The sequence below is a fragment of the Dendrobates tinctorius genome, unplaced genomic scaffold (assembly GCF_039654945.1).
Source record: "Dendrobates tinctorius isolate UK_male_01 unplaced genomic scaffold, ASM3965494v1 ptg000030l, whole genome shotgun sequence".
Taxonomy (NCBI): Eukaryota; Metazoa; Chordata; class Amphibia; order Anura; family Dendrobatidae; genus Dendrobates; species Dendrobates tinctorius.
Genome location: NW_027361698.1, coordinates 41,115,043 through 41,125,312, shown reverse-complemented (window position 1 = coordinate 41,125,312; position 10,270 = coordinate 41,115,043). Strand labels below are relative to the sequence as shown.

The following is a 10,270-nucleotide window of genomic DNA, read 5'->3' as shown; positions in this document are numbered from 1 at the left end:
GCTTACCTTAAAGTCACCATCAGACGCTCTGCGGGTGAAACAGAGAAGCGGCAATAGGTGTCTGCTTTTCTTATGAGGTGTGCAATGCGCTCCACCAAGTAATCAAAATTCTCAATTTTCATCCGAACATATCCAAAAAATGTATCCGGGTTTCGTCTAAGGTCCATGCAGAGTGTAGAATAGACCCCACGCGTCATTCTCTTGGCTGTGATGGGGTGGATCCACAAACGTCGTCTACGATGCCTGATGTGCTGCTGTCTCGCTCTCTCCTTCTCCAGAACAATCACCCTCAAACGATTCGCCTCCGCTGTAAAATCCGCCAAATTCTTCAAAATATTTCCAATCACAACATCCATCTTCGCCAGTAACTTGCTCTTCTCTCCAACCTGCACTTTCTCCTCTACAACCTGTCAAAGAAGGGCTGTAGGAACACGCTATATATAGTTTTTCAGTAGCCAATCCCGTTCGGAAGGCCACAAGGGTCAATTTTAAAAACCGGATCCGGCGTAATCCGTCAAAAAACGGAACAAAAACCGGATTAACCGGATGAGACGGATCCGGTTTTGTCTGTCAAGAACAAGACGGATCCGGCAGAAAAACGGATCCGTCACATCCGGTTTTACGAAATATTTGCCGGATCCGGCGCTCTGGCACGACGCCGGATCGCGCCTGACGCCGAAAACCTGATGTGTGAAAGTAGCCTCACGTGTTTCTCAACGCAGTGATTCTAGAGCACTGCCCCCATCCCTTATGGGAAATATGTAAAACATGCAAAAACATAAGCCACACTGATGAGGGGCAATACCCTGAAACAGCTGTCTGTGGATGGATACCATGTTTTGGCATAGGTGGTTTCCTTCATTGGAGACTGCCCTTCCCGTGGTTGTTCCTTCCCGGTGAAAGACCTGGCTAGTCATTGCTTGCGTTGAGAAACATGTGATGGTGTCTCCGTGGCTTATGTTTTTGCATGTTTTACATATTTCCCATAAGGGATGGGGGCAGTGAAATGGTTAATCTTAGTTTCTATAGACAAGAAAAATAACTGAAAAACAACTTGTAACCCATGACACTATTTTAATTGTTATCATCTGTCTACGTGGTTAGAAAATTCTGCCAAGTGGTCAGTTCCAAAAATTCTCTCTCTTCTCAGAATAATGTCTAAAATGTCAAGGCCAAGTATTTTGGCCTGTTAGTATTACCGGATGCAGTTCCATGAATTGTTAAATTGATATCGAGGAAGTGCCATATTCCCGTCATCCCCAATTAGACACATAATATATCATTTTGTCATATCTGTTATATAACTATTGTTTTTGCCAACCATCCACCATTTCGCAATTGTTACATAATATTACGGAAATTGTCTATATTTGTCTATTTCCTCTTTTGTGATCCTATAAAAGAAGTACCCATCTTAATAAAGGGGAGAGATTAACTTGAAAGACAAGCCTCCTGTGTCTCTCTTTTTACGTCTCCATTCCTAGGATCCTAGGTAAGAGAAGCTCTAAATGAGCTTTACCCGAGGTTGGTGATTAGAGAAAAAAATCCCGGCGCTGACAAACTTGGAGGCCCCAGCGAGATTGAATTCCCCTTTAACTATCAATTTGGACTGAAAGGATTGCCTTGCTCTGTCGGGGGGAGAACAGAAAGGAGACCCGGGTACGTGAGCCATTTTGGCTCGCATCCTTTCTTGTCTCCCTAAGACAGGGTAGGTAGGTCAGTCTGTCTGGATCTTTGAATGGGAATCCCCTCGGGTAACAAAAATTAAGGTTTGTTTTATTTTTTTTATTTTAAGTTTTTTTTAATTTTTTGCTTGTTTTGTTTCTTTTGTTTCTTGGCTTTAATGTAGTTTGTATTGTTTGTGGTTGTATATTTGTATTTGTTTATCTGTCTAAAAATACTAACCATCCTAACATTCTAATTTTGTGTGCTTGATATTGTATTGCCAAGTACAAGACCGGGCAACAGATCAGAAGTGCTGCTAAAAATTTTCTTATGAATGATCTTAAATCTTGAAAGGTGTGTGAGTTGAATGGGTGTTATATGTAGAAGGCAGAACTGAAAATAGAAAGTAATGTTGTGTTATACATGTTCCACCCTTCTCACTTTGATTGCTATTTTGGTTTTTCTTTGGTTGGTGGATTATGTTATTATGTGTTTTTGTTGCTCTGCTAGTTGCTAAGTAGTAGAAAGAATAAGCTAAGTAGTAAAAGGATAAGAATTGGTTGATAAATGTCCTGTGATCAGTGTGTTCAAAGTATAGTTATAAAGAGTTTGCAGACAGATGCGACCCCACGTTACTGGAAGACTGAGGGGAAAATCACGGGAGGAGTTGGCTGGTGGGCTGCCATAACCTGGCTTGGATCTGTGAGAGTGTATATTTTGACTATAAATATTCATTTTAGAGTGTCTCGAGATACCCCGGTCAATTGTGAGATAGCAGAGATATTGCGAAGATTTGGAAGTACAGGAGCCAGTTACTGTCCGGTGGCTTTGAGACACTTTGAGATGAATACTAGTTTGTGAAGTGTACGTGTTACTTGTACATGCCGTGTGAAAGTTGTTTGTGTTCAGTTACGATTTGTCAAAAAAGGGTGAGAAGAGTAAGGTCTGATTGGTTTTTGGAAAGAGTACATTTAACGCCAGTTGTTCCTCATCAGTACAGAAGAGCAAATAAATTGTACCGAGTATTTTCCTGTCATATAGTGCCACACCCTCATGCATTATTGAAAAGTTGGTCATACATCTTAGAGACTAGATGGTACATGCCAAGGTGGCAAGATATAGTCTCACATGAATACTATTTTGATCTCTCTGAAATAGACTCAGGAATAGATTTGACATGCTCAGAGTCTAGTGAAAACTCAGGATCTGATTCTGATGTATAAGGAATATGTAGGGCTTGCTTTTGGAATAATATTGTTTGTAGCAACTTATAGTTACCTGTTCTACAAGGTGTGTAGTAGAATCAGGGCAGAACAGAAAGTACAAGGTCAGCTTGTTACTTTAGAAGCAGAGACTGCTGGACATCATAATCGACCAGTGGGATCCTGCTAGATATCGGAACTGAAGACAGGAGTAGCTGACCGTGACGGTTTCCGATATAGACAGTCAGAACTGAAGATAGGAATAGCCGACCTTGACAGTTTCTGAAACGGACAGACAGAGCTGAAGATAGGAGGTGGCTGACCTTGACAGCTTCTGATTTAGATAGCTTTTTGCTATGGGCACTAAGTTTACCAGGCTAGGACGAAACACAGATCCAAGATATAAAATGAGGGATCTGGTGCGCTTGGAACATGGGCAAAAAGCGGTTAAAAATGCTACAAAAATTTTAAAGCAAGCAGGGATGCCAGAGAATGGGTGTTTAGACATTGAGAGATGGAAACGATTTAGCAAAGAGCATGATAAGTGGATCGAGAGGCATGGTTATGAGGAACAAGTGGCTGCTTGGATGAGAACGGCTGAGCGGCATGATCCATATTTTAATACTGATAATGATGATGACGAGAGTGAGTTCGCCCAGAATAGAAGAGGGAGAAATCCAACAGCGCAGGGACAAGCAACAGCCCCTCCTTTACAAAGACAGTCTGTGTCCACGGCTCCCTCCGCCCCTTTGAGTAAGAGAGAAGAAGTCTCAGTCAGTGATTCAAAAGTTACAAGTAGTTGTAGCCCTATAAGGGAAAGAATCATTAGTGGAAAGGACATAGAATCTATGTCCACTGAAGCAGCGACGGCTAGTACTGTGCCTTATTTTTCTTCACCATCATTTTTGTCTCCACCAGATTTTCATATGTCAGGACTCCGTTCTGGTCAGATACCAGTGATTTATCAGACACCAGGGACCCCATTTATTCAGTATGTGGGGGAGAGAATGATTCCTCCTGCATCTCCAATGCAGAGGCAAAAGAGCCCCTTTACTTTTGAATCTTCTCCTCCTACATATTCGGTTACAAATCAATACCCTGCACTTCCAAGGGAATCTCTAGATAGTTTTTCCACCCCAATAAAAAGTTCTGGACAGGGAGGACGGGAGGATTCAGGGGGAAGGGGGGATGATTTTAGATTGCAAATGACACCCAGTCCCTCCCAAGGTAGTTCACAGGTGGCTAAGCTAAAGTTGATTAGGGAAAATAATGAGTGGAGAGGTGAGGACAAACACCAGCAAAGTGAGGATACTCAGGGTTATTCAAATAGAGCTATGAGAACCCTTACTTGGATTTGTAATAGGTGTAATAAGCCACAGGAGAAAGGGAAGATAGAATGTGATTTTTGCAGTAGGGCTGAGAGAAAAGCCACAGTCAGCAGCTTCCCTGTGATAACTCAGACTACGAGCAGACCAACAGATGACGGAGAGGATGAGGGAAAAGTAGATACCACTACGTGGTATAAGCCATGGAGTAGATCTGTTAGCCATGGCAACCAGCTTCCCCGATCCCTACAAGAATCCCTTAGGATTCTATAGAGCAGTAGAAGGGGTAGCTGATAATTATGACGCAGCTTGGAATGATCTGGAACCACTGTGTCGAATATCGGCTGGAGTGCCTTTGCTTGAGAAGGTGAGGGCAGTCCCGGCAGATGTTAATACGATACGTGAAGTTCCAGAGGATAAGAAAACTAGAGAATCAGGGCGACAGTTTATAGCAAGGTTACACGTAGTAGACAAGCAGCTAACAGAAGAGTTGACCTCAGGGTTGCCTGAAGTATTTCAAGAACCAGATGAACCTATTGACAAATTCCATGCAAGGTGTGCAGCAGCGTTCACAGACCATGACTATGACCTGAAAAATCCTAGGGAAGCTAGGTTTCTGAAAAGCATGTTTATAACTGGATTAAGAGAGGACTTGAGAGCTGAAGTGATGAAAGTAAGACCTGAATGTGTATTTGCTACCTTGGAGAATTCTCTTCCTGTATTCCGGGGGATAGAAGCCCAAATTAATAATCGCAAAGTAAAAAAACAGCAGAAGCCGGTGCCTGTCATGGTAAATATACCTCCTGATGCCTTTAATAATGCTGTCAGAACTGCAGTCCAAGCATCAGGCATACATAACAGAGCTGCGGGAGGAGACAGAAAAAGGAGAGATGGGGTAATAGACCCAGAGGAGTGCAGACGGAGAGGGCTTTGCTATGAATGTGGCCAGAGAGGGCACCTCAAAAGGAATTGTTTCAGGAATAGAACAACTAACCCAGAGCAGACTCGTGTTTCATTGGTAGCAACTGATGAGGCAGGAAATTTGTCAGATTAGGAACTTGGCAGCCCCCAATATGATTCTGTAATAGTGGTTCCCCCTAGGGATGGTCCAAGGGCCACAACCCAATTACAACTTCCCAATGGGAAGCAATTGAAATGTTTAATTGATACGGGGGTGAGCCGTACTATTATAAGAAAACAAGATATGCCACAACGATTCATGACAGGGAAAACGGTGAAGGGAATAGGAGCAGAGGGAGTGGTTCATCCTTTGTATGAGACAGAACCTATGAATGTACGAATAGCTCAAACTTCTGACTTATGTGCCCAATTGTTAGTATCAGAAAAATGCCCCCTGAATTTGATAGGAGCTGATATTTTAAATGCTGTCAATGCAATCATTAAATTTGGAAAAAAGGGAATTACTGTTTCAGGCCCTTTATCGGAAGAAGCAATGTCCACGGTGATGTCCATGATGCGGTTAGAAGAACAGGAAAAACAACAGGTTGAGCAAGATGAGGAGATACTGCAGATGCTTGAGCAAATGCCAGCTGCACTATGGGTAAAAGATAAGACAGATGTGGGTTTGTTAAAAATAACACCTGTTTCTATTAAGTTGAAACCAGGAGCTGTACCAGTACGTATTCGACAATATCCGCTGAGTAAAGAACAAACTGAGGCTATTTCTGCACAGGTATCCACCTATCTGAAGGCAGGTATACTAAAGGAGAAAAAATCCATTTTTAATACACCTCTTTTTCCGATAAAGAAGAAGCAGACTGTGGCAGGGCAACCTGCGGTGTACCGGATGGTACATGATTTAAGGGAAATTAACAAACTAATGATAGTGGACATACCTATTGTGCCAAATCCTCATACCTTGTTGAATCAGATTCCAAGTAATGCAAAATGTTTTACTGTTATTGATCTAAGCAATGCTTTTTTTTCGGTGCCAATTGACGAAGAAAGCCAAATGCTGTTTGCTTTTACACATGCTGGCAAGCAGTACTGTTGGACACGACTGCCTCAAGGGGGAGCTACTTCCCCTTCTGTATTTTCCGAGGCAATGGCAGGAATCCTTCTTTCTTGGCACCCTGAAAGGGAAGATGTGCAGTTGATACAGTACGTGGATGATTTGCTTCTTTGTACCCCAGATAGGCAAGTGTGTCTAAAGGAAACTGCTTCATTACTGATATTCTTGTATCATGAAGGATGCAAGGTGTCAAAGGACAAATTACAGATAGCAAAGGAAAAGGTCATTTTCTTGGGACATTGCATTTCATTCCAATTAAAACATATAACTTTACAGAGGAAAAAGGCCATAAGCCAAGCCATTGAGCCTACCTCAAATACTACACTGAGAACATTTTTGGGATTGATTGGTTACTGCAGAGAATGGATTCCTGCTGCATCGCAAATGATGCAGCCTCTCTTTGACGTGTTATCCGCATGTAATAAAGGGCAGCCATACCAGCTGACTGCGGAAGCCAAAGAGGGGTTCCAAAACCTGAAGGAAGCCATTGTCTCTGCACCGGCCCTAGGAATCCCAAACTATGCCCTGCCTTTCCGTTTGTACTGTCATGAATCAGGGGGACATGCTAAAGGGGTGCTTACACAACAACATGGAGGGAAACATCGCCCCCTAGGATATTATTCAGCCAAACTTGACACAGTAGCACAGGGAGCACCAACATGCATCAGAGCAGTCGCAGCTTGTGCAATACTGAAGGAAAAAGTTGCAGACTTGGTGCTAGATAATCCCTTGGAAATTCTGGTACCACACTCTGTGCAGGAGCTACTGCTCCAGGCAAGGACAAAACATTTGTCCATGAATAGGTTAACAAAGTATGAAGTGGCTCTGCTTACACCCCCAAATGTGACTATAAAAAGGTGTACAGTTTTGAACCCCGCTACTTTGCTGCCAGATACTGATGATTCAGAATTAATTGAAGCTCAGCATGACTGCTTTGAGCTTATGGAGGCGGAAACACAACCACTTGCCAATGTGCAGGAGACACCAATTTCTAATGCAGATTTAGAGTTGTATGTAGACGGATCACGGTATTATCAAAATGGTGTACCTTATACAGGATATGCAATTGTAGATCAGCATGAGGTGGGAAAGAGTGAAGCACTGCCAGCCGAAATGTCTGCACAGGAAGCTGAATTGAAAGCACTCGCTGAGGCGTGTGTAATCGCTGAACATTTGACAGCAAATATCTTCACAGATAGCCGCTATGCATTTGGCATATGCCATGATTATGGTCCCATATGGAAGAGCAGAAAGTTTGTTGGTTCCTCTGGTAAGCCCATTAAAAATGCAGAATTGGTGGCCCAGCTCCTTAGAGCATTGGAGCTGCCTAAGAAAGTTGCTGTAGTAAAAGTGCAAGCTCACGCAAAGGAGCGCACTAAGGAAGCTGAAGGTAATAACCGAGCTGATATTGCAGCCAAGGCTGCTGCTTTATTCCCTCTTCCCGCAGGAACATACACTGTACAGGTGTCGGGGGGAGGTGGATCTACAATTACTTCAGAACCTGCAAGATCAGGCCTCTGCACCAGAAAAGGAGGGATGGCAAAGCCACTCAGGTGCGAAGGAAGAAGATGGATTGTGGAGAGTGGATGATAGGTATTGTTTGCCCAGGGCATTGTACCCTATGGTGTGCTCTCTCTCCCACGGAATAACCCATCAATCCAAGGATGGAATGGTAAGTCAGGTAAAAGCAAGTTGGGTCGCACCAGGGTTCCATTATGCTGCTGCAAAATTCGTACAGGGATGTGTAATCTGCGCATGCCACAATGTGGGAAAAACAGTAAAGGTGCCACTAAAGTGCACCCCGAGGCCATTGTACCCTTTTCAGCGACTGCAGATTGATTTCATTCAGCTTCCTAGGGTAGGCAACTATGAATATGTGCTGGTATGTGTGGATCTTTTCTCAAATTGGCCAGAAGCATGGCCTTGTGCTCATGCAAATGCATGTACTGTGGTTAAAAAGTTGACATCAGAAGTTGTTTGCAGATTTGGAGTACCAGAGGTAATCGAAAGTGACCGAGGTAGTCACTTTACTTCACAGGTGTGCCAAGGAATCACTCGAGCCTTGGGGATAGAACAATCTTTTCATACTCCCTATCACCCTCAGAGTAGTGGCAGGGTGGAAAGGTTAAATGGTACACTGAAATTGAAAATTCAAAAGGCAATGGCAGAGACAGGTAAACCATGGACTGAGTGTCTTCCCATTGCATTGTACACTGTTAGGGTAACTCCCAACCGAAAGACAAGGTTAAGTCCATATGAAGTGTTGTTTGGGAGCCCTCCCAAGACAGGATTGTACTTTCCCCAGCAGATGCAGGCCTCTCATTCAAATATGACGGCCTATGTAGACGCGTTACAACAGGTGTTACAGCAAATTCATGCACGTGTTTTCAGTTCCCTTCCAGATCCGTCCTCCTTATCAGGCTCACATGATCTTAAGCCTGGAGATTGGGTGGTGACGCGAAAGCGTCTAAGGAAAAGTCTGGATCCTCGCTTTGAAGGACCCTACCAGGTCCAGCTGACCACGCCTACATCTGTTAAGCTGGAGGGAAAAACCACCTGGATTCACGCTTCTCACTGCAAGAAGTTCCACAGAAACTAAGAAGGATGGAATTTGGGAAGTACTATCCATTCTTGCTCCTCACTGTGATGTCGTCTATGCAATGTAAAAAAGATAATGATGTTTTTGAACCATGGGATAGTGATGTATCAAAACAGTGGGCTAATAAATTTGTCCAGTACCATAGCTATATTGCCCAGGTCCGAAATTTATCCAATTGTTGGATTTGTTCTCATGCCCCCATTGCTGCTAAAACTATGCCATATTTCGTAACTCCACTAACAGAGGAGGAGCTGTTCAGGGGAGGGTGTTGGGAAATGCGGGCCCTTAATCTGGCTGAACAACAGAGTCAGACCTCTGCTGCCTTGCCTATTACAGGTTGGACAAGGCAGCCATGGTTTCAAATAAATCTCACTAGGAGACAGGAACCTGTAGATAAACGGCCGATCAATCTATTCGAATTTAAGGAATATGATGGAAACTGGGGAAACAAGGCTACTGATAAAAATTATATAGGGAAAGTGCCCGATCAGGAGCTAAAACTTAGCTTTGCAGTAAAAACTCCCTTTTCTCTGGGAGATAAACAAATTTGCAGTGACCAGGTGTGTTTGGAACGATTCCTACATGATACTAATTGGACAAGGAATCATTCATTCCTTTATGGCAATACAACACAGTGCACGGCAAGAGAGGCGGTTCATGTAGATGAAGAAACCAGAGAAGGTCAGTATGGAGATGGAGCAGCTGAAATGTCTATAAGCCTCAATACAGAACCGGAATGCCAACCATTACGATATTATAGGGCAGTTACTACAGATTTAGATGATTCCTGGTGCCTTTATACTGACACTACCCGGTTGGTTTCAATAGCGATAGCTTTCCTTAATGAATTTCAGTTTGAATTACCAAAAGGAGTTTATGTAGTCTGTGGAAGTAATGCATATAGATGGATTCCTAAAGGAGCTGAAGGTGCATGTACACTAGCTAAATTAGAGCCAGTCACCTGGGTATGGAATGAGAATGACTTTCCTTATAAAAATGTTCCTGGTCACATGATAGCGAAACGCAGTGCACCCTCACCCCAGCCACCTAAGCATCTAATGCATACCCCATGGTACCTTAAGACAGGGATGGTTCTTACTGGTCCTTTGGGAGTTATGTTCGGAACTTTAAGAAATGCTCAGATGATAGAAGAATTGGGTGATATTTTTGATAATGTGACAGAGTATCTATTTGATGCCATTAATGTAGAATCTGCCTATATGAGACAGCTCATAGTTATAACTAATCAACATTCTATGGTGCTTGACTATCTTACGGCATCTCAAGGGGGATTCTGTCAGGTAGTGGGACCCGCATGCTGTCACTATATCGATCCATCTGGATTGATGAGAGTTACTCATGATATAGAACAAGCCAGGCTGATCAAGGAAGGAATACGAAAGGTTAATGCCTTAGAAGATTTGCCCTTTCCTGAATGGCTCGCATG

At 43.2% G+C, this 10,270-nt stretch overlaps 1 long non-coding RNA gene across 1 annotated transcript; it reads left to right on the top strand.

Annotated features, from left to right (window-relative positions):
• The first annotated feature begins 1,038 nt into the window (after window positions 1–1,038).
• LOC141086212 (uncharacterized) lies at window positions 1,039–8,967 on the top strand. The gene is made up of 2 exons (XR_012231543.1): window positions 1,039–1,492; window positions 8,616–8,967. It is a non-coding gene; the product is annotated as an uncharacterized lncRNA (long non-coding RNA).
• The last annotated feature ends 1,303 nt before the right edge of the window (window positions 8,968–10,270 follow it).